The sequence below is a fragment of the Cervus elaphus genome, chromosome 13, assembly GCF_910594005.1.
Source record: "Cervus elaphus chromosome 13, mCerEla1.1, whole genome shotgun sequence".
Taxonomy (NCBI): domain Eukaryota; kingdom Metazoa; phylum Chordata; class Mammalia; order Artiodactyla; family Cervidae; genus Cervus; species Cervus elaphus.
This window is the reverse complement of record NC_057827.1, coordinates 68,441,643-68,448,060: the sequence shown is the minus strand read 5'-3', so window position 1 is coordinate 68,448,060 and position 6,418 is coordinate 68,441,643. Positions and strand designations below refer to the sequence as shown.

Here is a 6,418-nt window from a genome sequence, read left to right as displayed (position 1 = left end):
CACCGGCCTGCCTGCCTGCCTGCTCAGTCGTGTCCGACTCTTTGCGACCCCATGGACTGTAGCCCACCACGTTCCTCTGTCCGTGGGGTTCTCCAGAATACTGGAGTGGGTAGCCATTTCCTTCTCTGGGGGATCTTCCTGACCCAGGGACTGAACCCCTGTCTCCTGCATCGCAGGCGGATTCTTTACCGCGGAGTCACCTGGGGAAGCCCAGTGTGGCAGAGACGTGACCTTTTGGCAGCTCCCTTAGGAGCGTCGTTGCAACACGCTGCTGTCAGCATCTTTGTGCTGCAGTAGGTGATTCACTTGGATCCTGACACAGAGACAGTCTTGTCACTAAGTGGGAGGGACCTGCAGAGGGAGCTTGGTCTTCCGGGCCTCTGATGCCTGCAGCAGACATTGCAGGTGCAGATGGTGCGAGTCCACGTTCCGACCCTCGTGAAGAGTTTACTGGACCATGAGGTGAGGGATGACCGGCAGCAGGCTACGTCTCTTGTCGGTTTCCTGGGATTTCCTTCCTGAAAGGTGATTCATGCTTCCTCAGACACAAGCTCCTGCTCCGGGCCCTCTTTCTGTTCTATCCGTTTGTGTCAGCCATAAATACTAGGACCAGGTAGCAATTTGGGGGGTTTGGGTTTTTTTTAAATTTTTCATTTTATGTTGGAGTTAGCTGATTTATAGTGTTGTGTTAGTTTCAGGTGTACGGCAAAAGGATTCAGTTATATCTATTCTTACTCAGATTTTTCCCCATGTAGTCACTACAGAGGATTGAGTGGTGCTCCTGTGCTAGACAGTAAGTTTTTTTTTTAATTAAACTTTTTATTTTGTATTGGAGTATAGCCCGTTAACAAGTAGATCCTTGCTGATTATTTTATATCTAGTACCGTGTGTGTGTTAATCCCCAGTTCCTAATTTATCCCTCCCCACTCCTTTCCACTTTGGTAACCACCCTAAGTTTGTTTTCTATGCTTGTAAACCTGTGTCTATCTTGTAAATAAGTTCATTTGTACAAATGTTTAAAAATAATTTTATTTATTTATTTTTGAATTTCCCTGCTGCACACAGGCTTTCTCTAGCTGTGGCTAGGGGGGGCTACTCTCTTGTTCCAGTGCCCAGGCTTCACGTTGTGATGGCTTCTCTTTTTGCAGAGCACGGGTTCTAGGACTCCCGCGCTTCAGTAGGTGTGGTTCCTGGGCTCTAGGGCACAGGCTCAGTAGTTATGGCACGTGGGCTTAGTTGTTCCGAGGCATGTAGGATCTTCCAGGATCAGGGATCGAACCCAGATCTCCTGCACTGACAGGCAGATTTTTTACCACTGAGCCACCAGGGGAGTTCCTACCAATTTTTAAATTCCGCACATAAGTGATATCATTTGACATTTGTCTTTCTCTGTCTGACTTACTTCACTTCGTATAATCATTTATATGTCCACCCATACTGCCAATGGCATTATTTCATTCTCTCTTTTTTTTTAATGCCTGAGTGCTATTCCACTGTATATGTGTGCACATCCTCTCTATTTCTCTGTCATGGACAGTGAGGTTGGTTCCATGTCTGGGCTGTTGTAAGTAGACCTGCAGCGAACACTGGGGCATGTGTGTCTTTTTGAAGTATTGTTTTCTCCAGATACAAGCCCAGGAGTGGGATTGCTGGATCATTTGGTAGCTGTATTTTTAGTTTTTTATTGAACCCAGGGGGAGGCTTTTGAAATGATCTCCACACCATAGTCACAGAACCCAGTGGAGCAGACACCACCCAAGACCGGGGAGAGGATGGGTCCCCGTTCTGATCACAGGAGGCTGGGCTGGGCTGCAGTGACAGAGGACACACACATCTCAGCGGCTCGAACAGTAGAGGCTCATTTCCTGCCCCAGATACGTGTCCACCGGGGGTTGGCTGTAACCTTGCCCCGTGTGATCTTCTGAGATCCAGGCTGAAGGAACAGCGTCATCTGGAGCACTGTCTGTGGTGTGGCCAGTTCTGGCCGCTGTAACAGAATACATTGACTGGGGGCTTAACCAACAAATGTTTATTGTTCACAGTTCTGGAGGCTGGGAGCCTGGGTTTGGGGGTGCAGCATGCTTGGGTTCTGGCAAGGGCTGTCTTCCTGGTTTACGGATGGCTGCCTTCTTGCTGTGTCCTTACATAGCAAAGAGAGAAATCATCTCTGTAGTGTTTCTTTCTTCTTTTTTTTTTTTTTGGCCACATGGCTTATGTGGTCTTAGTCCCCCAACCAGGGATGGAACCTGGGTCACGGCAGTGAAAGCACTGAGCCCTAACCACTAGATCACCAGGGAATTCACTCTAGTGTGTTTTCTTTCTTTTTTTTTTTTAATAAGGGCACTAATTTCATTCATGAGGAATTCACTCTCATGAACTAATTCCCTCCCAAAGGCCTCATCTCCAAATATCAGCGTGGGGGCTGGGGCTTCAGCATGTCCCCTGGGGCAGGGTACAAACAATCAGGACAGGGGATACAAACAGTCAGACCAGAGCACCCGTTCTATGGCAGAAGGAATGAACTATGGAGAGAACCACATGCTGGCTCTTAGGTTTCTGCTCAAAAACGACATGGGTCACTTCCTCTCATATTTCATTGGTCGAAGCAAGTCACATGGCCAAGTGTGACATCACTGGACATGGATATGTAAACTCACAGAGAGGGGAAATGAAATGCTGCAGTAAGCAGTGAGATGTGAAGGCAAAAGGAGTTCTGTTTCTAAGAAAATGAAGTTGAATTTTTTGGGAAGACCAGATAAAGGCAAGTCCCTAAAAATATTGTTGAATTACATTCAAGTCAGATAAATGAAGACACTGGGGAAATCATAAACATCCAGGATTCTGTGTATCACCTGCTAACACAGTGCCTTTCAGCTCTCACACTGAAGAAACCATGAAATTATACACAGTCTATCACAGGTGTGGACTGTGCATGGAAGATGAGGAGGCATTTGAATGGGCATCTTCCCCAAACTAAAGGCTCCACAAACTTAAAAGCCATTGTGGACTCATTTAGTGTTCAGGCCAGGAAACAACCCACTCCAGGTATTTTAAGTAGAAAGGGATTTCATAGAGGGAGTTGAGTGCTTACAAAAAGGCACAGACATCAAGGTCTGATCCAGACCTGTGCTTTATGGCCCTGCCACAACAGCTGTCACCCAGAAGGCAGAGCTTGTTCCTGTCTGATCACCCACACCATGAAGCAGGTGACCAGGCAGAGGGGCTTAGGTCCAGCTACTGCCAACGTACATGTCTGCCAGAGTCTGCTTGACCCCCATTGCCCTAATCTCCTTGGAAAGATTATACCCAAGGCTTGCATGGATATGTTCAGTTGGTAAAACCTTATGTCCAACAGAATCCTAGCTGCAAGAGAGTCTGGGAAATGTAGGGTCTTTATTTTAGTGTTCATACCTCAGCAAATAGATAGAGAGTTAAATGAGGGTTGAAAGAAGCTATGTATCCAGTAAAATTGGCAAATACATGAATATACTTTTATATGTAAATGTATTTTTCTTTTATAGAGTTTAAAATAAGTTGTTAAGGGTGCAGACACTCCAATGATAAAATGTTATGATTCCTGGCTTTCACCAGTTTCTTCTTCTTGAAGAACAAGACCCCAGTGCATCAGGTAATTAGGTATTAACATAATTCAAAATATACAAAAAGCTTGCTGGGTAATGGGGTGCCCTCAGGAGGAGTGCTGGGAAGGGAGAGCTGGTTGACTGTAGAGAGAGTGGATTTGACTTGGGGAACTATGGTGATAGTCAGAAACCTTGAACTACTACTTAATGATAAAGATAATCAAAGCAGATAGCTATATATCTCTTCCTAATTGTAAAGGAGTTTTTTTTTCTTTTTTTTTTTTTAAAGGGCAGATGCCAACAACTCTCTTCCAGAGGCAGTGCTGTCTCATCAGTTTGGAGAGACAAAGAAAGTGTCCCCTGGGCATACCTTGCTCAGAGTAGGTGCCCCACCACGTGCCCTGGAAGCCCAAGGTTTTGTATCTCCAGCTCCTGGAACAAAGTTCAGCACAGAGCTAGGACTCTCTGAATATTTACTGAGTGAACGAACGCGCAATTATCCCTAATTGATAGCTGAGGAAACCAAGTCTCGGAGAGATTGCATACCTCACTGAAAATGACAAGGCTGGATGGTCATGCAGGCAGGCTACAGGAATGACATACTGGGCTGATTTCTCCGTGAGAGGGTAATATTTTGAAGTACAAGGAGTCTGATTTGCAAGGTAGCGTGGGACTCTAAAAATGACTGCCCCAAGTTGAAAACATGCAAAACCACCTTAGTCAGTGCGTGGGGGAGGTTTGCAGGATACCATTAATATACTAAAAGCCACTGAAGTGTACACTTTAAAAATGGTTAAGGTGGTGAATTGTATGTTATGTGAACTTTGTCCCAATAGAAATTGTTTAATGAACAAGTGATAGAAAAAAAAAAATCAGTGGGGAAAGTGTGATTGTTCTATGACCTTCAAAATATTAACAATTTTCTTCTTGGTTATAATTACATAGGGAAATAAAAAATAGTACAACTAACATTTATCTAGTACATTCTAACTTAAAACACCAGAAGCACGGAGAATTAAGTGCTCTGTTTCTTTGTACAAAGGTCACACAGATGCTAAAACTGGAAAGATCCAGAGAAGGTGAGCACAGTTTTGCCCAAAGGTGACACAAATTCACGAAGTGGTCTGACTTTTTACAACAGTGTGAGTGGACTTAATGCCACAAATTGTATACTTGGAGGTGGATTTTATAGTATGTGTGTTTAACCACAATTTTAAGAAAAACTTATCAGGAGTAGTTTGAACAGTGCTTGCCCCCTTCTGACTGTATAACTGACGATAGGGAACAAGCCTCTTTTCTCTGCCATGGTGAACTGTCAATGTCCTTTCTAGATCTGGACCAGCCTCTGACGTGGCCTTTGCACGTTCAATGATTTGAAACATCTCTGAGTTCCTTTACCATGAAGGTTTTTATTGGCATCACTTCCTCGGAGTCTTCCTCCTTCTCATCACTCACCAGGTTCCTCAGCCGCACACTCTGGCCCTGGAGCAGCAGTGGAATCCACACCTCCCACCAGTTCTTCCTTCTAGAATTGTCACATGCATACTAAGTCACTTCCTCCTAGACCCAGGGATTGAACCCACATCTCTTATGTCTCCTGCACTGGCAGGCAGGTTCCTTACCACTAGCGCCACCTGGGAAGCCCAGTTCACTCCAATTTCACTTTCAGCATTATTAGCAGTTTTTCACTTTCAGCATTATTAGCAGCTTTGGTACCTGTCCTGCACTTCCACCTTTTGGCAAACTCCCTGTGTCAGTGATACATTTTAAAAAATTTATTTATTTTAATTTATATATTTTTAGGTCAGGTCTTAGTTGCTGCAGGGGGGATCTCTGATCTTCACTGCAGCATGTGAGTCCTTTAGGGCAGGTGGCTCTTAGTTGTGAGATCTAGCTCCCCACCCAGGGATTAAATCCAGGCCCCTTTGCATTGCGGAGCACAGTCTTAGCCACTGAACCACCGGGGAGGTTCCTCAATTGATAGATTTCTGTAACATGTTAAGTGGGTTTGTCACAGAAGCCAACACAGCTACGGACGTTGCGGGCGGTGGGAACCGAGGGGCAGGTGCGCCGTGGGCGAGACTGTGAAAGCAGCACCGTGATGGGTTGGTGCAGGCTGAACAGCCCGCAGCGCAGTTTGTGCTTGAGGCAGTTACTCACGGTCACACACTGATATCCCAGCCACGCCGGGGGCTGCTGTTATTTAACTGGCCCACAGGAACTAGGATCTGTGCCTGTCGGAGCTGTGTAAGCAGGGGCCGCCTACCTTGTCACTTTCCTTCCCTCTTCCTGCTCCTTTGCCCCCTGCAAGTAGGAGCCAGCCTGGGCCCCTTGCCCCAGGACTGAAAGCGGAAGGTGCCTGTGGGTATTTCAGACTTTGGCTTTTCCCCTAAGTCCCAGACAACAAGGATGTAAGGAAGAGGAAGGAAGAACTGGTGTCTCCCTTGTGGGCAAAGTGTCCTGGAGAAGTGGTGGGTGATGAGGTATCCTGGGCTGCAGGGAGAGGTAGGTGAGGAGGTCCCAGGCCTGCTGCCCACGGGCCCCCAGAGAGCAATGGAAGGGGTGCGCTCAGGTGCAGGACCCCCGACAGGCTCACCAAAGCAGCCCTCGAGGCTGGGAGCAGCACTGTGGCATAGGATCCAGGGGCTGCAGGGACTGGTGTGGATGGGTGAGGAGTGGCCAGCAGGTCCCATCACCCCCAGCCCAGACCCTGTTCCTGCGGGAGTCCTGACTCAGGAACGTGCAGAACTCTGGAACAGACCCCGTGGAATCGTGGGATGGGAACTGGGGTCAGAAATTAGGCTGTTACAGAAAATGGAGCCAGTGGAATGGCCCGC

At 46.9% G+C, this 6,418-nt stretch overlaps 1 long non-coding RNA gene across 1 annotated transcript; it reads left to right on the top strand.

Moving 5' to 3' along the window:
- Window positions 1–393: 393 nt before the first annotated feature.
- LOC122706196 lies at window positions 394–4,552 on the top strand. The gene is made up of 3 exons (XR_006344337.1): window positions 394–525; window positions 3,522–3,628; window positions 3,871–4,552. It is a non-coding gene; the product is annotated as an uncharacterized LOC122706196 (long non-coding RNA).
- Window positions 4,553–6,418: the final 1,866 nt, after the last annotated feature.